The sequence below is a fragment of the Simochromis diagramma genome, unplaced genomic scaffold (assembly GCF_900408965.1).
Source record: "Simochromis diagramma unplaced genomic scaffold, fSimDia1.1 OVJJ01000776.1, whole genome shotgun sequence".
Taxonomy (NCBI): Eukaryota; Metazoa; Chordata; class Actinopteri; order Cichliformes; family Cichlidae; genus Simochromis; species Simochromis diagramma.
In genome coordinates this window covers 884,919-906,313 of record NW_024387296.1, presented here as the reverse complement: position 1 = coordinate 906,313, position 21,395 = coordinate 884,919, and the positions used below count along the sequence as shown (strand labels likewise).

The window sequence follows — 21,395 nt, the reverse complement described above, 5'->3', positions numbered from 1 at the left end:
AGCTCAAAGCAGTCTGGCTATTCTCCTTTGTCATCTGCTATCAACAAGGCATTTTCACCCCAGAACTGCCGCTCGCTGGATATTTTCTCTTTTTTCAGATGATTCTCTGATTGTGTGGGTAAATCCCAGTAGATCAGCAGTTTCTGAAACACTCGGCCCAGTCTGTCTGACACCAGATATTTGGTTTGGTCATGTTGACCATGTTACATGCTGCTTGTGACTCAATGATTATCAATTTATCCATCTTCTTCCACTTATCTAGTTCAGCATCATGAGGAGGCTGGAATCTATCCCAGCTACTATAGGGCAAAATGCAGGTACATCCTGGAAAAGTCACCAGTCTGTTCCCTCCCCATTTGATTTGATTGGCGCACAAAAAGTTCTTGGTTAGGTTTGTTAAAAGATGACGGGTTGGGTTAAAAATAAGATTACAACATTAAACTGATGTGATGCAAAGCGATCGAACATCCATATGTTAGAAGTTGGGAGCAAGATGAGGCTCACTGCCTCTATGTGAAATGGAGTGATCATTCTTTACCTCACATTTCCCAGTTTTCACTTGTTTGAATGTTTACTGAGGAAAAAATCTGTTAGAAAGAATGAAAACTCACATTTGCTTAAACACAAAAACTCGTGTTTGGTTGAAAACAAAGTACTACAGAGAAGAGTTTGATTGTTGGTCCTCCAGGTGAGTGAGTAGAGTTGAGTGTGTGTGTGATCAGAGGTGAAGCTGCTTCCTGCTTGTTGATGTTTGTTTCTAAAGATGTTGTTGATGAGACTTTGTAGAAAGCAGCTGGTCTGAGTGATGTGATCAGAGTGCAGTAGATAATGTCTGACAGCAGTTTGAAGAGGAAATGGATTCTGTTCTGTTCTTCACTCATCACCTACCTGACAGCTGACACCTCACACCTGTTTCTCACCTGCAGGTCAGACAGGAGGAGACAACAAAGATGAAGGTGGAAGGAAGGAGGATGGAATAAGTAGAGGATGTACTGGATTGCTAACAAGTGCATCGGTTTTTGGTAATCTTGTTGCTTTTAATGCTATTTTGTTGGTTTTGTGATCTAGGGAAAACATAAAGATTAATCAGGTAAGATTTCAAACGAACCTCCTGCAGGCTGAAATCTCTCAGAACTCATCAAGTGTAAGTTGTTGTAAAACAATTATAAACAGCCAAGGAAATAGATAAAGAAGTTGATCAGAATCCAGAATCTCATTCTGCTAGTAAATAACCACGATAAAGAACCAATATTTTTTTTAATGCTAGTAGTTTCTAGTAAACACGCCTGCTTTTACAAAATAACATTGGTCAGAAAACCATAATCTTAATAAGCTTCCAACTTAATGACAAGAAAGTACAGAAGACTAAATAAATAACGTAGTGCGTTTGAAGCCCTTGGAAATGACTTAATTTTCCTCTCCTGCATGCCACTTTTTGAACATAGAAGTCATCTATATATCAAAAAGTCAAAAGTCTGGTGAAGGATGACAAGTATGCAGAATCCCCTGTATCTGGTTTAGATTTCCTTGCATGAAGCATATGACGGATGTAAACAAATTATCTTTGAAGATGTAAACAAATTATCTTTCGACTTGACAAAAAAAGGAAATTTATGATTTTTGAAAAATCATGTAAATGAGGATGAAGTAACTGTCCATTGATGGAGTTCTGATTGAGAGAGTTATGAACGCTGAATTAACATTGAAATCTCATATTAATAAATGTTAGAAAAACGATGGTTAATTATTTATTTTCATTATTATTTATTATTTATAATAAATAATTTATTTATATTTATTTATTACTTTTTTTCATGATTATAGTGAAAGGTAACTGACAGCAAGCACCTCAACAACAGTTTGCAGGTTTTAAAAAAAGCAACAATTTAAGTGACTGCTATGGTTGTGTGCAAGTCTTTGATCAAAAATCTGGCAGCAAAACATCTGTCAGACTGAGTTTTAAGTTGTCAGCTGAAATAACAGGATACTTCACACTTTTCGAAAGGTCCACGTTCAAAGGTCCCACTTTACTTGGAGATGTACCATGGCCTGCTCTTCCTTCTGAGCTACAGCTACCCCCACCAGAAAGCATCAAGCTGGTTCTGCTCGAGTGTTTTTTCTATTGTGCTTGCTAGGGGTCATTTAATTTGGGGGGTTTTCTCTGAATTATTTTAGGATCTCAGTTATCTTTATTCAGACTTGAGTAAATGCAGCCATAATGATTCCTACAGCACGTGCTTAGCATGATAATTTTATTTATGACAAGCTGTGGAAGCATCACTGATGATCTGCTTGTATCACTGTTAGTATTTCACGTCCAACATCTCCCTCTAGTGGCCATACAAATAAACCACGAGGAAGGATGGTGTTAATGTAAAATGTAAAACACAACACATGAGTCCTATAAACAACACCAAAACTCAAACTAGGAGGGATGACCTAAACTAGGAATGCATGGCGTGCCATGTCATAACCAAGGACGACAAAGGACGAGGGATGAACAAACAGCTAACATGAAGGACGCAACAAAGGGCAAAAACACAGGGCTTAAATACATACTGTCGTAATTAGAGAATGCAAGACAGGAGGGAAACACAGCAGGGACAATTCAGGCATGATGACACTCGGGGAAACAACACTGACAACGGAAACATGGGAATTGGAATTACCAACGTAAAACAGGAAACTGAGACAAACACCATGACCCCGACTATAGGCACTAAAACGTGGAACATGGGAACATGAAGCAGAGATTATATGAAACAGAAACCATAATCCAAGGACTAAGAATGTAATATAAGCAAAAGAATCATATGGTAATCATATGATAAAATATGGTAAATGGCCATTTACCGTATTTGTATAGCGCTTTACTTGGTCCCTATGGACCTCAAAGCACTTTACACATTCAGTCATCCACCCATCCACACACTGGTGATGGCAAGCTACATTGTAGCCACAGCCACCCTAGGGCGCACTGACAGAGGCGAGGCTGTCGGACACTGGCATCTCCGGGCCCTCTGACCACCACCAGTAGGCAACGGGTGAAGTGTCTTGCCCAAGGACACAACGACTGAGACTGTCCAAGCCGAAGCTCGAACCGGCAACCTTCCGATTACAAGACAATAGTTGGAACTATTAGTTCAATAATAAACCAAAGGCACTGGGTTCATGACCCAGTACCGTGACACCGTTAAATGTTGTGTTTTTTTAACACATTTGGCCACAACTAATGGTGTAGTTTCAGCCTCTGGACCACTTTGGACCTTGTGTTGTGCCATGACTGAGCATTAAATCCCTCAACAGAGTTGATTAGGATTTAAAATGTAAACAAGTTGTTCACATGAAGACTTCATTGTCAGTACAAGGTGTCTAAGGAGAAAAACTGACCAGGCTTAACCTACTATGATACAATACATTACTTTCACTTCTGAAACCACAAAAACAACTTCCTGTTGTTGACACTAGTTAACTGTAGTTTTACTGTGATGAGACCTCTCACCACAGAGTGTCCTGGTTTGGCTAACAGAAGTGTTCATGTTGTGAGAAAAAAGTTTGCTTTGTGCTCTGTGGTGAAGCGTCTCAGTCTGTATTAAAAGAAGATGGCACCTTTGTGGTCGTCTGACTTCCATTTTCTCAGAAACACCCACTGGTCCTTTCTAATCAGATGTTTTTCAGCAGAGGTGGTAAGCTGCTTAGAAAAGCTCAGGATATCAAACTGGACATCTCTCAGAAAGGGAAGGTTTTTCTGTCATTTTAAATAATTCAAATAATGCACTTCCAAAAACAATGGAAAGTAAGAGTCATAAATTTGCTGTAACATAACCTGCATTCTGTGGTAAAAAAAACAAAACCTGAAACTCGTCAGTTAACAAATAATAATAATTATTTTGGATAAATAAATAAAGCTTTTTTGGTATCAAAACCTTGTTCAAGGTGTCTGCAGGCATTCACACCTCAGCTTCGGTGCTGTTGTTCTGCACACTGGAGGCACAGCTCAATTCCCTCTCCCAGAGAATGCAGCACTCATGCCACCGACACTCTTCCTTCACCAAGCAACTCCTGGTGGGGAGTGAAAATGATTTCTTTTTTCATGTTCCTCCTGAGATGGTTAATACCAAAAACGTAAACACTCTTCAAAACCTATTAAGAACATCAAATCTAAAATCGTTTATTCCAAGGCTGCTGATTTGTTGGGCTAAAAAGACTGTTCATTCTCCTCATTTTGAGAATACGAGAATGGAGAATCTGGAGTCCCCGATTTAAACCTAGTGGGAGTGCCCCCCCCACAGAGGGACAAAAGGACCCCCTGAACCTTCACAGACAAGTTACATCTTAAAAATTAATCTGTTAATAACATACAAAAAATAATAATATTTACACGATGAAAAGTAGTATCCCACCTTTGTCTTTGAACCAATAGAAAGCTGGTGCTCAGAGGAAGAGGGCGGGCTTTACTTGGTGTCAGTGACAGAAATGAAAAAAAGCTCAAATGAGTGAGAAGGACGATGAAGGAAACATCTGTGCTGTGTCTGCTCTGTAAGTAGAATCTCTGTGTTTGTTTGAATTCTTGTACTTTGACTGTCTGCTCTCCTGATAACTGATGATGGAGGAGAAGACATGAAAAACAAATCAGGCTGAATTCAAGTTCAAACACCACGAGGACCAACTGCAGGTCTGAACTGACTCTTTATCTTTGCTCAGGAGTCGAGGAAACACAGCAGGCAGTGAAAAGATCAAATCATTCACTCGTTATATCAACACAGCTGCACAGTGGACACATGACCTTTCTGTGTCATTATAAGTAGTGGATATTTTCGATATAATCACAGTGTATTCAGTGCACATGACTGTAATCATTATGATCACTCTAAGACAGGGGTCGGGTACCTTTTTTGGCTGAGAGAGCCGTGAACGCCATATTTTAAAAATGTAATTCCATGAGAGCCATACAGTAGGTTTAAAGATAAAGTACATGTCAATCAAAGTTTATTTCTATAGCACATTTTAAAAGACTAGCATACATCACAATGCTTCACAATCACAATAGTACAGCAATGCGGGCAGAACGGGAAACAAATTGAATGATTGAATAGATTCCGATGTACGGATATCTACTAGGAGATTATTCTAGAGTCTAGGAGCGGCAATAGCAAAGGCTTTTAAACCAGACCGTGGTTGCATTAAGAGCAGTTGGCTGGAAGAACTTTGGGTTATACAGGTCAAGGAGATCAAGTAGCTAGGGTTATTTGAAGTTTTAAGTTATTTAAATGTTTAACAGTGAGCAAAAGGATTTTAAAATCAATATGATATTTGATGGGAAGCCAGTGTAAGTTAGCAAGGACAGGGACGATCCCTGTCCTTGCTAACTTACATTACTTACATTCCCACACATTTTACCCTCTTTTTTGAGGGATCCAAATTTTATTTTCTGATACCCTGTCCCACTTGCAAATTAGGGGCATAATACTATAAATAAGACTTGATCAGAACCACACTGGCAAAGATGGCAAAAGATTATCTGCTGCGAGGGCCATCCAATTGATTTTGGAAGAGGGAGGGGCTTCGGATGATGATGTTGACAAAGAGGTTTCAGAATATTTCACATTTCTGAAAATTCAGAGTCTGACAGTGACTTTGAAGAAGAGGATGAGGTTGAGCATCATTTAGTAACAAAACGAAGACCCATCTGCAGCCAGCTCCAGGACCAGAACAAGCCCACCAGACAGCAAGTGAAGAAATATGGATGTCAATAACTGGTGAAATTGAATTGTCTTCTTGCCCAAGAAATGAGCCACCCTGCAGAGCTGTTACTGTGATAAGCCAGGGCCAACATGGCTGACAGTTACTCATGTGCAGGACATCAAGGCTTCATTTGAGCTTTTCATCCCAGATTCCATCCAGAAAATTATTCTGGATTGCAGTAATCTAGAAGGAAGGTGTGTCTTTGGAGAGAGGTGGAAGGAGATGGACCAAATTCATCTTGCAGGAGTTTTCAGGTCCAAAGGGGAATCCACAGAATCCCTGTGGGATGCAGAAACCGGCAAGAACCTTTCTGTGCATCAATGTCTCTGGAAAACTTCCACAAAATTTCCAGGATTATCCGTCTTGATAACCGAGATGACAGACCAGCTCGACGGCAGAGAGACAAGCTAGCTGCCATCAGGACAGTGTGGGATAAATGTGTGCACCACCTCCCCCTGTTTTACAACCCTGGGCCTAATGTCACCATTGATGAGCAGCTGATCCCATTTAGTTGTGAAACATATTGCTTCACGTGTAAATGTGTTGTGTCTTTCCACTCACTCCACTTGATTATAACTGATTTATTTTTTTATAACATTTTATAAAAAAAAAAAAAACGAGAAGCACATTAATTCATAAATGTGATCTAACAAAGGTAAAGGGAAAAAATTAACCATGTTTACTGTTCATATGGCTTGTAATTGGGATGAAGTAAACATCTGTTGAGTAATTTAACATAAAATTGTTTGATAGTGTTAATTTGGAAAGCCAAAACTCTAGCGGGTCCACCAGACCCATGAACACTGGCTGAGTAACAAAAATATGAACACCACACAAGGGTTAAAAATAACAACATATTCTACCCTTGTAAGGAGAATGTTATGGTCAACCGTATTAAAAGCAGAAGTTCAATCTAATAAAACTACAGAGCTACAGAGCGCCCTAAAAACATGATAAAGACATGCTTTGGAAGAGAGACAGAGATTAATAACAGATATGATTCAATGCAGAGAGGTCTATTAACACATATGAATGAGAACGAATGAGAAAGGTGGCTGGAAAGGAAAAACTCAATGCATCATGGGAATCCCCCGGCAGCCTACGTCTATTGTAGCATAACTAAGGGAGGATTCAGGGTCACCTTGTCACGGCTGGCGGGGTGAGCCGTGTGGTGTAGGAGAAAAAGGACCCAAAATGCAGGCAGTGGACTGGTGATGAGAATGATGTTTTATTTACAGAAGTGGAGCGACTGAACAGGCAGTGAGAAAAGACAAATGACTGAAAAAACCTAGACTGGAAAAACTAAATGACAAACCTAAGCATGAAACGTGGGCTGAGAATGCAGAGCGACGTAGTTACACCAAGAAACACAGACAATCCAACGATGAACAGAAGCCAACACACACTATAAATACACACTAGGTAATGAGGAGATGACATGCAGGGGTGGACACAGCTGACACTAATGGACATGATGAGAAGCAGACCTACAAAGTAAAACCGGAAACACACAGACTGTTTTACAACAAAACGCAGGGACCTGAACGGAGCACAGAAGGGAGACACAGGTAGGGATAATAAACACGGCAACCAACCCAAGGAATTAATACAGAATCAGAAGAAACACCAAACACAAGATGAAACCAAAAAGAAAGACAAAACGCTGGATCAACGACCCAGGATCATGACACACCTGGTCCAGCCCTAAATATATGCTTTAGCAAAAAGGAAGTTTTAAGCCTAATCTTAAAAGTAGAGATAGTGTCTGTCTCCTGAATCCAAACTGGAAGCTGGTTCCACAGAAGAGGGGCCTGAAAACTGAAGGCTCTGCCTCCCATTCTACTTTTAAATACTCTAGGAACAACAAGTAGGCCTGCAGAGCGAGAGCGAAGTGCTCTAATAGGGTGATATGGTACTACAAGGTCATTAAGATAAGATGGGGCCTGATTATTTAAGACCTTGTATGTGAGGAGCAGGATTTTGAATTCAATTCTGGATTTAACAGGAAGCCAATGAAGGGAAGCCAAAACAGGAGAAATATGCTCTCTCTTTCTAGTCCCTGTCAGGACTCTTGCTGCAGCATTTTGGATCAGCTGAAGGCTTTTCAGTGAGTTTTTAGGACATCCTGATAATAATGAATTGCAGTAGTCCAGCCTGGAAGTAATAAATGTGTGAACTAGTTTTTCAGCGTCACTCTGAGACAGGATATTTCTAACTTTAGAGATGTTGCACAAATGGAAGAAAGCAGTCTTACATATTTGTTTAATATGTGCATTGAAGGACATGTCCTGGTCAAAAATGACTCCAAGGTTCCTCACAGTGTTACTGGAGGCCAAGGTAATGCCATCCAGAGTAAGAATCTGGTTAGATACCATATTTCTAGGCTTTTCAGGGCCGAGTACAATAACCTCAGTTTTATCTGAATTAAGAAGCAGAAAGTTAGTCTTCTAATGATGCTGCCTGAGGGAAGCATGTATAGTGTAAACAGAATTGGTCCCAGCACTGAACCCTGTGGAACTCCATAATTAACCTCAGTGTATGAAGAGGACTCTCCATTTACATGTACAAATTGGAGTCTATTAGATAGATATGATACAAACCACTGCAGTGCAGTACCTGTAATACCTACAGCATGTTCTAATCGCTCTAATAGGATATTATGGTCAAAAGTATTGAACGCTGCACTGAGGTCTAGCAGGACAAGCACAGAGATGAGTCCACTGTCAGAGGCCATAAGAAGATCATTTGTAACCTTCACTAAAGCTGTTTCTGTGCTGTGCTGAGCTCTGAAACCTGACTGAAACTCTTCAAATAAACCATTCCTCTGCAGATGATCTGTTAGCTGTTTGACAACTACTCTTTCAAGGATTCTTGATATGAAAGGAAGGTTGGAGATTGGCCTATAATTAGCTAAGACTGCTGGGTCTGAGTAAAGGTTTTAGCCAGCTTGAAGGCCTGTGGTACATATCCGATTATTAGAGATAGGTTGATCATATTTAAGATTGAAGAATTAATTAATGTCAGGCAATGTTCCCTCTAAGCTGCACGTGTGCGCAATTGCACACTGCTGGCAAAAAACTTCTAACCTGAATTGAAAATAAAATTAAAACTTTAACAATTCTGTTTTGCAGTGTTAGTCAGTGAGTGACTGGCTGCTCCTGTATGGGATTAGAACGATGCCACCTTATCCCATAGTCCAGCCAATGATGCGATTCACATTCGTATATACGCAGCTAATCAACGTCGTTGACAGGCTATGACAGCGTCCTTATGTGCCGACACCAGTGTTTTAGCTAGCAAAGCGACGTGGCTGATGTGGAGTGAAGCCAATGTGTAGAACCATTGGAGATCTGAGCAGGACAGACGGAACAAATGACGGAAAAACTGTGGACTTTATACCAGTTTTTAAATTGTGTTGATAGGCCACGTAAAACCAGAGTTATGATAAAAATATGCAATGTTTGGTTTTCTTCCTGAATACTGTCATTGTTTATATTTACTGCGGGAAGAAACGGTAAAAAAGGCGTTTTATAAGGAAAACGCTCGAAAGCCTGTGAGCAAAAACAAAACTATAACTTACAAAAATGTACCATGTCGACCAATCAACAGTTGTTTAGGGAGGAGAAAAGTTTTAGGAGTGAGGGCGGTGTTTTGAGATGTGAGAGATTTGTGAACTTTAGCGCAAATTTTGTGTAGTTAGTGTGTAGTGTAGTCAATAGTTTTGTTGTGTGTGTCAGAACAATGAGGCGACTGCTGAATGTTACAGCTGTTAAAGGAGTGCTACATCTCCTGTTGTCAGGCCTGCAGGTATCAGGCTGTTGTTCTCCTTTATCTCATAGTGGACAGAAATTATTTTTTGGAGTGGCACAAATAATTTGTGTGGGATCAATATTTTTACTTCCAATAGTGTTAACATACAACACAGGTCATGAACAAGATTTTTTTTTTTTTAATTTTCATTGTAAGTGAGCTAAAGCAGTTAATTAAAAGTATTCTAGAATACATGTAAATGTTGTCATTTTAATAAACCATGTAACTTGGATGGATTCAATGCTGGCGTGACCACAGTGCACACATCTAATGTTGCTCACAGTGGTCCAAGGGATCGCTCAGGGAGTTTGTGTGTTTATTCAGACACATATAAAATTAGAGGGAACATTGCTTGTGACTGTTATTAGAGTTAAAGCTGTTAGTTTTATCTCTCTCCAAACAATATTGACCTAACCAGCAGCAAAAGATCCAAACTTCGCTTCACATAAACATCGTCATGAATTCCCTCTGACTTTTACGGTTTTGCTTCCACCACAATAAAATCACACTTCATGCACAGCTCTCTCTCTCTGTACTTCAAGAACAGTTTCCCGTCACAAAATCTGTTTATGTTATATGCAATTACTAAACACTCATCCAACGTGGAGACAGACATAAAGAGACACTGTACACACAATCACACTCCCCAAGGGTACTCTAAGCCCCAGGTCTAGGTACCCTTGCCCCTGGAGGGGGAAACTGCACCCAGACCGAGGTGGTGTCACCCTTTTCACTAGGGTGGAGGGAAGCAGACCACCCCGACTTGGCAGCAGCAGGGAGGCCCCACACTCCAGACGCCAATCGGGTCTATGTGTATTTAAAATTGGGAGGTGGGCAACGACGCCAGGGGTGAGGTGTACACTCTGATGGTCTTTTGGAGTCCGTGTAGCGTGCCAGCTCCCCCGCTGACCCCAGTAGGCACCCCCATACTCCGCAACCCGCCAGGGAAAGGGGGCCCAGGCCCATCTGGACCGGGGCCCAGAACAGCAGGGCCGCCCGGCCCCACAGAGCCCGGGACAGCCCACCCGACCCCACCACAGAGAAAACTGCACCCACCCCGTCATCCACTCATCTTCCAGACTACACAAGACAATAGACGCCCAGGCTGAGATCTTCATCCACCTCTCCTGTATCTCCCGCTCCTGCAGAGTGAGTTCCTGAAGAGAGGAAAGCTCCTGCAAGATGTGAAAACCTCCCCCACCAGTTGAAGAGCCCCCCAGGTGGTTCAATGCACTGGCGGCACCCTGCACCGTCACCTAAGAGCCAGCAGAGCCACTAATAGGCCTTGACCGCTACCCCAGGTTGAGCCCCACAAGGAAGATGCTCCTGGGGAACCCCCCGACGCCCCAAGCCTGACCCTACCCCCACACCAATCACAACTGCGAAGGTGGGACCAAACTATGACCCCCCCCCCCCACTAGGTGATGGAGCTGATCAAAGATCTGATGTGGCAGAGGCTGGATCAAGACTAATGTAATCTAATAGATAATTTCTATATTGGTTAGAATTAAGATTATTTTTATTTTTCCAGTTCATGAGGATTGTTTTCTTGGCTATGCATAGGGCAGTGAAAACCATATGGGCGATATTCTTATCTGTAGTGACATTATCTAAGCTGCCCAACAAACACACTAAGGGGGAAGTTGGAATGTTACATTTCAGACACTTTGATAAGTCCTGACACTGAGCTGTTTCAGATGTTCAGTCATGTTCATGAAATACTATAAATAAATAAAAGCTATACCACCCGAGTGACCAGCTCACCAAGCTGCACGCCACGCATCTGAGCACAAAGTGGTTCAAGTTCAAGAATGTTTTGGCATACCCCCATCTATGAATGGCTTTATATTAAAGCACTAGCAAAGCTAGCCAAATTCCAGTCACCTTGTTGGGTCCAAACATGGAGTTGCTGCTGATTAGCTTGCACTTTGCAAAGTAGCTCTTGACATGCTTTTTTCCTGCTGTCCACTGCATGATATTCCGATGCAAATGTGGTATGGCGTGTGTCAGAAAAGTTTGGATGTGGTGAGATATGTTAATAAAAATAAAATGAAATGATTTATAAATTGTGTTTGACCCTTTAAAACCAGTGGGAGGAAGCACACTCCATTTTGCGTAACTATTTTTAAATCCCTGTAGAACTGCAACAACGTAAGCTAGCGCAGTAATTTTTTTTTTGAATATGAAACTCGAGGAGTCATTTCCTTCCACATATAGCTTTGCTGTTTGTGTGGAGTTGTTCTTTATGTTCACCTCAAATCAACCTGAGTGTCATTTCTCTTTAGTTCTGATCTCACTGCTGAGCTGCACAACAAACCAAGGTCAGTAACCTTCTTCTGTCACAGTTTAAACCTGAGAAATGCTCACTGATATGACCTGATTGAGTTCATGTTTGTAAAATGGAGCTCACATTTCAAACTCTGAAAATGAAATGTTTCACAATGGATTTTGAATAAAAAACTGTTGAAATGAAGCAATAATTACAAAATTATAACTCTTGACAACAGCAAGCAGATCATCAGTTTTTCATTTTAACCCTCACAGCTCGTCTGACTGTGAGTCCCAGCAGCTCTCAGTTCTTTAAAAGAGACGTTGTGTCTCTGAGCTGTGAGGAGGACGACAGCTCTGCTGGATGGACTCTGAGGAGAAACACAAGCAAACCGAACATCACTCAGTGTGGAGATGGATGGGGAAAACCAGCTGGTTCTTCCTGTGAAATCAGCAAAGTATATGAATCTGACAGTGGAGTTTACTGGTGTGAGTCCAGAGAGGGTCCCATCAGTAACATGGTTAACCTGACAGTCGCTGGTAAGCTGAGTGTGTGGAGTTAGTGTTGATGAAGCTGTGTGTAAATGGATGAAATGCTGTAGTTTGTCTCTGTGTTGAGGTGGATCAGTGATCCTGCAGAGTCCTGTCCTCCCTGTGATGGAGGGAGATGACGTCACTCTGCTCTGTAAAACAAAGACCACTCCCTCCAACCTCCCAGCTGCTTTCTATAAAGATGGCTCCCTCATCAGGAAGCAGCCTACAGGTCACATGACCATCCAGCATGTTTCCAGGTCTGATGAAGGCCTCTACAAGTGTGACATCAGCGGTCATGGAGAGTCTCCATCCAGCTGGATCACTGTCACAGGTGACACACTCACCTGTCTGTGTTTCTGCAGCTTTCAACATTCACAATGTGACGACAACTTAATGACTGTGTTTGCTTTATTTTAGGGGAACACACCACCACACCTCCACCTACATCCACACCTCCTTCTGGTTCCACCTCCATCATTTTTCCTCCATCACTCTCTCCTCCTGTTCTCTCTGTGTTTTCATTTGTTGTATCAGTCTGTGTTGTGGTTCTACTGGTGTTACTGGTTCTGCTGGTGAGACGATGTGTTCACAGGAAACCTGAAGGTGAGACTCAGACTTCCTGATCTTTCATGTCTGAGTTTGTTTAGTAGAATAAAGTTCACACTCATGATGATCACAGTAACGACTTGATTAAATGTAATCTCTGTTTAGATATTTAATTTGAAATATTTTTCATTTTGTAAAATTTCAGCAGATCAACAAGCTGGAGAAGACGACATTATCACACGTGTCATGTACCATGCTGTCAAAATACAAAGTAGAGGTATCACTGTGTTTCCTACACTGGGTTGTTAGTGTTTTGTGTCTGTGTGTGTTTTGGGAGTAGATGTGTGGTATGTTTTATAATGTGAGGACATTCATAAATAGGTAAGGCATACTTTGCTTAAAAGTTGTAGTAACAAACATGATGGCTGCCACACTATCAAAGAGCCAATCAGCAGCTTAAACACAAAGTATATGAACATCAGAAAGTTTCAGCTTCTTTTTTATCATAGTAAGGATGGAGTTCAATATACTTATGGTAACTTCCTGGATTACTGTGTGGGGAATAAATTTCTTTAGGAAAGTGATTATTAGAGGAACAGCAGCTTTTTGCACTTGTTCTTTTCACCTCTGCAAGTTTCAGCTCAGTCTGTTTATTGTTCTAATGAAGACTTATTAGAAAATCCTTACTAGAAGACCAGCTCACACATAAAGAGTAGAAGTATAACTTGTGTGGTTTACTTACTTATTTTCTATGACAAAGTCATCAAACCATTAAATCATGTTTTATCAGATGGTGTCTGGTGATTCTGCATCTGCCCTTGTTGTTTCCCTTTCATTTAGGCAGAGGTTATAAAACAACTGCACATTTCTGCTCAGAGTCAATATAAGACTGCTGCTGAGTGTTTGACTGTAGGTAGAATTAGATTTAGTCCATGAAGACTGTTTATGACTTTGGTGATATGATGAATTTTGAGGACATTATGAAGCAGTGAGGGATGATCAGAAGTGTAGAAATGCAGATTATTGTAACAGTAAAACTATTTTTGATCAAAAGCCTAAAATCATAACAATTAAGTTCACACCTATATATACATCTGTGTCCTTTGATTAAACATTGGCTAACTTAGACGAATGTTACCATGTGTGTTTCATACTGTACTTACTGAGTGTTGTTCACTGTGAGCTGGACTGTGTGTTTGTGGTCTGTGGTTAACTGAAGCTAACAGCTCTGCAGTCGTCCAGCATCCTGTTTCTGATAGAAAGAAAACACTTCAGCTGCAGGCGTTTCAACACAGAGCTGCTCATTTTAAACACAGGAAGGAACGTGGAGACATCATTTGGAAACTCTGCACACAAAGGATAAATTCATTTGATTAAGATCTTCTTTCAGCATTCACTTTTTATTTCGAATTTAGCCTTTGAGTTTTTTAAATGACAATAGCATTTTAAATCATATCTACATCAGTATATATATTTGCATTCTGAGTGTCACCTTAACAACATTAATATTTTGCTAGTGTCTTTGACACACTAATATGTAAAAGAGATACATTCATATTGATATTGATTCTAGTAAAATATAGTCTTAAGCTGCTTCTCACTGCAGTGCATTGTTATTTGGCCAATCATAATTTAGGTCATTTCAGATTTATTTATACAGCACCAAATCAGAAAAACAGTTGCCTCAATGCACTTAAAGTGGTCGTGCTGTGAGCAGATTTTTGCTCTTTGCTCTGTGGTAAAGAGCGTCGGTCTGCAATGGAAGAAGAAGGTGTGTTTGTGGTTGTCCACCTTGTTATTCTCAGAAACTCTCCCCAGTTCTTTGTGGTGGTCTGTGTTTCTCAGCAGAGCTGTTAAAAAAATGGAAACTTTACAAAGGTTTTAATCTTTATAAAGAGTTGTCAGTTAAACTTTTCATGATGCAACTTTACAAAAAATATGATAATACTACAAATAATAGTAAACTTTTTGCTCTAGTGTGATAATAGCACAGTGCTGTAGCTGTTGTACCTGCAGTCATTTAAATGTGTTTTATTTTACATCCAGCTGCAGTCCATTCAGCAGTGAGAACTTACCAACCTGAAACCATCTGAACAAAGAAGGCCCAGGTACAGCTGCTCTTGACTTTTAACTTTGAATAAAGGCTACTCTGTTTCCAGACATCCTCCTAACCTAAGCTAACACAACCACATCATGACTCAATTTCAGATCTCAGATTTGTGAAGGATATCACACTCACACTTCTCATCTCTGAACAAGCACACAAACCTGTTCCTGTTAAATGAGACATGGACAGCTAAACATTAGATCAGTGATAAAAGAGCCTCCCCCCTTCTCTTGGAACAATACTTAAGAGTTTTATGTCACATAACATGTAATTCAAGTGATTCTGTAATTATAAATGGATGACTACAAACAAAAATCAGCCTCCTGATAGACACACCTGTGGTATCACTTTCATTATCCTTTGTCACATTGAGCTCAATTTATTGCATTTACAGATTTTCAGAAAACTTGACTTCTGACCTTGAGGTCAATGATACTGAGATTTGAACTTGTCGGAGATTTTTAGTAGATGAGCTTGGTATCATTTTGAAACTCTGTCCCCTAGATCTCAAGTTGTCATATTCATCAATGCAGGTGTCCATGCTGTCCGTCAGCATGCCAGCCGGGGTGATGACAATGCCTCATCAGCTTTTAAGGGGCATTTTGCACAGCAGGAAGAGCAGATTCTGAGGGCCACCAGGTCCCATTTCTACTATAAGCTAACAATGATTGTGCTCAGGGTTGCACAGTTTTGTGATGGTTAGCACTGTTTCCTAACAGCAACAACGTCCTGAGTTCAAATCCAGACTCAGGCCTTAATGTCTGGAGTTTACATGTTCTCCCTGTGGATGTGCAGGTTCTCTCCCACAGTCCAGGACATGACGGGTTTATTTTTGTTTGTGATTTCAAACTGACCCTAGGTATACATGTATGAGTTAATTTCAGCTCTTCGGGTTCCTGTTTGACTTGCTAATTTCACAGTGCTCTGATTTGTGTCTGAACTGGTTCCCAGTAAAGTCTGAACTGGGACTGTGTGTGATGCAGAGAGGTGGAGATTTGAGGTCTTTATTGAACTACAAAGCTTGCAATCATGTTTCCTGTTGTTTGAACTGTGTGTGTTTGTGTTCAGACTTTAAACCAGAACCAGACGTCGTCTACTCTTCACTGAAGTAGTCCACCAGTCCAACCACTGACATCCAGCTGCTGGTCTCTAACTGGTCCCCCAGCACCTCAGACCAAAGGAAATCCACATGTTCAAAAGACTTTCTGTGTATTTTATGTGTTTCTTTGGCTTATTTAGACTCACATACTTCAAAAATCATATAATCTTAATTGATATAGGTATCTAAATTCAGCAATGCTAATAAAAGTATGCTAACATGTTTAATGCTTACAATAAGGTCACTTTTGTAATGCTGGTAGTGGTTTAGTTTGTTTGCTTCATTAATAAATGCACTTTTAGTCTGACTTTGTTACTGTGAAAGTATCACAGTAACAAAGTATCAGATGGGAAAAATATGTAGTGGTTTGGTTTTCCAGAATTGATACACCAATCTTTTTTTTTAATGCATAAAACAAACAATTAGTAATAAAACCCCAAAACAAACAGTCCCAGCTTAAAGCCACCATCTTGCCAGGGTCTCTGTGTGTAGAGTTTGTGTGTTCTAACCATTTCTGTGTGGGTTCTGTCCGGGTACTCCGACTTCCTCCAACAGTCCAAAGACATGCAGTTAGTGCGATTACCATAATTGATGATTCAATAGGTGTGAATTTGAGTGTAAACGGTTATCTTTATTGCTGTGTTGGCAGAGTGGGAACATATCCTGAGTGTACCCCCACCTCTCTCGCACTGTGGGAGCTACGATAGCCTCCAGTTCATGCATGACCTTGATAAGCCGAAGGGGATGGATGGATAGATTTCAGGCTAACCACGCGTGCTTCAGTCACTTCTTATATAATCCCAATTCATAACAACAGTCTGGGAATTTCCTCTCAGGGAATTTCATCACAGCTCTGGTCCGTATGTGCCTAGGCCTTTTTCAAAGTAGGGTTTCAAAGTAAAAGTCATTTTTACAATGTTGTTTTGAAAAAAGAAATGTTGTGGTCCTACTGTTCACTGCACATGTTAGATGTGTTCCTTGTGCTCTGGAATAAACTGTGGAAGCATCAGTGACGACCTGCTTATCTGCTTCTAAACTAAAACACCTCCCTCTAGTGGCCAAATCTGACAGGTTTGTTCCAGTCAGACTTTAAATGCAGTTATCCAGTTTGACCTGCATACTATTCTTTCTCTTCTAATGAAGATGCATCCACAAGCTCTCCAGACAGATGGGTTGTAGTTCCATCATTCATCTCTGAACTCTGACTTTTACTGATAACCTCAAAAGAAACCACTTAAGATTCTTACAAACATTTGGATTATCATGGTCCTTTCAGACCACATAGAACGCTTTTAATCTGTTGCCAGAGATGAATGGATTTAACCAAGGACCTTCTTGTTGTGAGGAAAGTGGAAAGTGGAGGGAGAGAGAGAGAGAGAGACTGAGAGGGGAAGACATGGCAAAAGGCCACAAGTCGTATTCAAACCCGGGCCAGCTGCTCTCATACAGTAACCTGCTCGTCCCAGTGAGCTTAATCGGCTCCTATACATATGTTTAATACAAAAATAATAAGATGTCTTAATAAGAAGAAAACCTGTCTGTACTTTTTATGAATGCTTTGAAGAAGAGAAAAAAACTACACTGGCACGTGCAGGCCGACTTTGAAATGAAAATCATTTTGTCTATTTGAGTTCAGAGCTTGTGGAAAATTAATCAAATAATAAAACAGCCCATTTTCAAATAAATCAAACATAGCAGTGGCCCAATAATTTTAAAATAAAAACAATAATCACGAAAACTGTATGTACTCAGCAAACAGCAAACAGCTCAGGGTGGAAAATATATACAAATATATATTACAAATTTGTAATAATATAAAGGTCACAAAACCATAAATACATGTGGTACATCGCCTGATACACAGAGATCACGTTGCAGGCCCACGTGATGTTTTGAGACAAATTTAACGTTGCACTTTCACACAGATCCACAAATTTCAGCTGCATTCAAGTCATAGTGTGAAGAACAGTGGAACAATTTTTGCTTGTTGATCATCATCAACCTTTTTGACACATATTTATCTCCATACTGAAAGCATGCTTTTTCATGTTGTCAGTGTCATAATGGCACATTTATCTTCAGATGTGCAGATCTGAACCCTAGTACAGAGACCTCTGCCGATACTTAGCTTGACTTGTAGGTCTGGAGATGGTGAACACACCTTTGTGACAATGGACCTGATGCACGCAGCAGTGCAAGATCAACAGTCCTCAGTATTTATTTCCACTGTGTTATTGTGCAGTTTTTCAGCTCATGTCTCCAGCACAGAAAACTAAGCAGGTCCTGGTGTCTAACTCAAAAGGAGAAGGCATGAGGAGGCTGAGCCCCATGCTCGCACCACAACCTGAACACACGTCTTCTGAGAAATCTGCACCTGTTTGAAGCTTTTATAAAAAGCAGCACTTCAAGTGAATGTTGAATTATGTGTACATCTTTGATAGTTCAAATCTGGCAGCATGTTAGAAATGAAAGAGTACATACATTTTAGATTTTAATAGGTCCATGTATATTTAACACTGTACATGTTGATTTGACCTCCAAGAACAGAAGCAGAACACTCACAGGTCATTTAAACAAGGTCATAGACTATTTATGAGATGCTTTTTCAGCTGCTTTAAATGCAGCCTATGATTTCTAAAGATTACAGGGAACACAGCTGTGTCCTCCGGTAGAAAAGAGACAGAAACAGAAACTACTAGCAAACCTGGAAAAACAACATTCAAGATGTTGATGAGGTCACCAGCAAGGTGTATCTCCTCCACAGTCCTGAGGCTGTACTAGGAAATACAGCAAAAGGATGATAGCACATGTGGATGTGCCTTTCTGGAGAAGTTGTGTCACGGGGTGGAAAGGGACAAGTTATCTAAGTTTTTCTACTATGCATGTTTTGCTGCGTTTTACCTTTTTAATATTTTAATATTGTACACTGGTTTGTTTTTATGAGTTTTACTGCATGTTTTAATGGTATTTATTTGGTGACTTGTCCTGGAAAGACTCCGCCCCTACCTGATAATAAACTGATCACACCTGCGAGAGATCCCAGAGAGGCCAATAAGAGGGCCTGGCAGACCAAAGGCAGGAGCTCGACCGAGAGGCTTGAGAGACGGGCAGGAGTAAGTGGTGCCAGGCGGCGGCGCCCGCAAGCCGAAGGGGCTGGTGGAGCTGGGCGTTAGGGAAGGACGATGCACGACCAGCGCGGAGAGCACCAGCAGGAGGACCAGCGCACAGAGAGCGACAGTACCAGCGGGGAGAGCGGAGACAGCACCAGCGGAGGCTACGAGACAGCTATGTGTCAGGTGTACTGGATTACACAGATGGATTACGTGGCAGAAACACACACACGGACGCAAAAATAGTTTGTGATGCAAGTTTATATACACGAGTAAGGGGGATATTTACAAGGGAAGGGGCTATATACAGTGATGGATAAAAATGTGCCAGGAGATAAACACCGAGGAGATGAGACGGAGCCGAGGCATGCAGGTAGGCAGCAGACGCACCGGAGCTTCCTGACAACAAGGAACAAAACAGAGCTTAGGGCGTACCGTTGATAGCCGAACGTTAAACACAAGTGGACGGAGAGAGTTGGAGAGCTTACTTGACCACCCAAACCACAGCCGCTGCGGTGATCGCAGCCTGATGAAACGTGGCACTCCGTCGCGGATCCACACTAGCCAACACAAAATCCTAGGTAGGCGGGCAGGCGATGGAACAGGCTAAGACAAAGAGAAGCAGGCAAAACGTGGATCCTTAAAACATACAGCTCCACAGTGTAAAATCAACAGATGCAGCCTGTGCTAACTCGTTACCACTTATGACAGCGACAATACTCCGACACTAGACGTCCGTGACTCTGCTCCCTAAAAGCGCTCACTGATGACGTCCGATGCGTCGCAGGTGTGTTGGAATGCCATCAAGCCCCGCCTCGCCTACCTATAACCAAAAAGAAAACAAAAACCCAAACAACAACAATACACCTACCCACCACCTCCTAACAGTATCCCCCCCTCAAGGAACGCCACCCGGCGGTCCTCCAGGCTTGTCAGGATGCCTCCTGTAAAAATCCACAATAAGCGCCGGGTCCACAATGAAGGCCCTAGAGACCCAGGAGCGCTCCTCCGGGCCATACCCCTCCCAGTCCACCAGAAACTGGAAACCTCGGCCACAACGGCGCACATCCAGCAGCCGCCGGACCGAATAGACAGGACCCCCGTCCACCACCCGGGCGGGCGGAGGAGGTTCCACGGGTGGGCACAGCAGGCTGCGAGAAACTGGCTGCAGTTGAGAAACATGGAATGTAGGATGAATCCTCATGGAGGCCGGTAGTTGCAGCCTCACGGAAACAGGATTGATGATGCGTTGGATGGTGAAAGGACCCAGGAAGCGAGGGGCAAGCTTCCTGGCCACGCACTTCAAAGGAACATTTGCAGAGGACAGCCAAACCTGTTGGCCCACGGTGTATTGAGGCGCAGGCGTTCTCCTCCGATCAGCAGCCCGGCGAGTCTGAGACACGGTCCGGAGCAGCGCCGCCTTAGTCCGGCGCCAAATCCTCCGACTGCAACGTAGATGATCCCGCACGGCCGGAACCGCAATCTCCGCCTCCTGAGAAGGAAACAGCGGCGGCTGATATCCCAGACAGACCTCAAACGGAGAAAACCCAGTAGCTGCCGAGGTGAGAGAGTTATAAGCATACTCAATCCAAGCAAGATGACCTCTCCAGGAAGCGGGGTCAGAGGAGGCCACACAGCGCAAGGCGGACTCCAACTGCTGATTGGCCCTTTCAGTCTGTCCATTAGACTGCGGGTGATAGCCCGAGGAAAGGCTCACCCCCACCCCCAAAGCAGTACAAAAAGCCTTCCACACCCGAGAAACAAACTGAGGCCCCCTGTCCGACACAATGTCCAAAGGAATCCCATGTAACCGAAAAACGTGATCCACGAGCACGCGAGCAGTTTCCAGGGCAGAAGGAAGTTTAGACAAAGGGACAAAATGCGCCGCCTTGGAGAACCTGTCCACAATGGTGAGGATCACCGAGTGACCAGCGGAACGCGGCAACCCGGTAACAAAGTCAACTGCAATATGCGACCAAGGTCGACCAGGGACAGGCAGGGGATGCAGCAACCCGGGAGGGGCCAAATGACGGCTCTTATTGCGCGCACAAGTGTCACAGGCCAGCACATACTTGCGGGCATCACTCGCCAAAGCGGGCCACCAAAAGAAGCGCCGTAACAGGGAAACCGTACGACGCACGCCGGGATGACAAGCAAAACGAGACGCGTGCACCCA

General features: G+C 42.2%; 2 long non-coding RNA genes across 3 annotated transcripts; one reads left to right on the top strand and one right to left on the bottom strand.

Annotated features, from left to right (window-relative positions):
- Nucleotides 1-12,797: 12,797 nt before the first annotated feature.
- Nucleotides 12,798-16,190, top strand: LOC120716517. Of its 2 annotated transcripts, none has more exons than XR_005691967.1 (4): nucleotides 12,798-12,960; nucleotides 13,112-13,180; nucleotides 14,950-15,011; nucleotides 16,079-16,190. It is a non-coding gene; the product is annotated as an uncharacterized LOC120716517 (long non-coding RNA). The 2 variants fall into 2 exon arrangements; XR_005691966.1 differs by having other exon boundaries at nucleotides 13,109-13,180.
- A 3,272-nt stretch (nucleotides 16,191-19,462) lies between these two features.
- Nucleotides 19,463-19,947, bottom strand: LOC120716516. Its single transcript, XR_005691965.1, has 3 exons — nucleotides 19,919-19,947; nucleotides 19,708-19,825; nucleotides 19,463-19,618 (listed from the first exon to the last, which is right to left on the bottom strand). It is a non-coding gene; the product is annotated as an uncharacterized LOC120716516 (long non-coding RNA).
- Nucleotides 19,948-21,395: the final 1,448 nt, after the last annotated feature.